This window comes from Oratosquilla oratoria, chromosome 5 (assembly GCF_046742065.1).
Source record: "Oratosquilla oratoria isolate Oo_2021 chromosome 5, ASM4674206v1, whole genome shotgun sequence".
Taxonomy (NCBI): domain Eukaryota; kingdom Metazoa; phylum Arthropoda; class Malacostraca; order Stomatopoda; family Squillidae; genus Oratosquilla; species Oratosquilla oratoria.
In genome coordinates this window covers 6,066,481-6,066,938 of record NC_134781.1, presented here as the reverse complement: position 1 = coordinate 6,066,938, position 458 = coordinate 6,066,481, and positions in this window count along the sequence as shown.

Genomic DNA, 458 nt, shown 5'->3' with positions numbered 1-458 from the left:
TAGCTGGCTCACCTCCCACTTTTCTCCATTTTCTTTAATCATCTGCAACCCCTGATCCACTACCCTTGCATTTACCTCTCGCACCACCCCATCCATTTAAAGGTTGAACAGCCAGGGAGACATAACACATCCCTGACGAAGTCCCACCTTTTCCTCAAACCATTCACTCTCTCCATTTCTAATCCTAACGCAAGCTCTACTACTCTCATAAAAACTCTTGACTGCTCTTAACAGCTTTCCTCCTATCCCATATATCTGCAGTACCTCCCACAGTGCCTTCCTGTCTACCCTGTCGTAAGCCTTTTCCAGATCCATAAAAGCCCAAAAAACATCCTTACCCTTTCCTATAGCTTTCTCACATATCTGCCTTACCACAAAAATCTGATCTACACATCCCCTACCTGTCCTAAATCCACACTGTTCCTCACCAATTACTCCCTCTGTTCCTCTCCTAATCC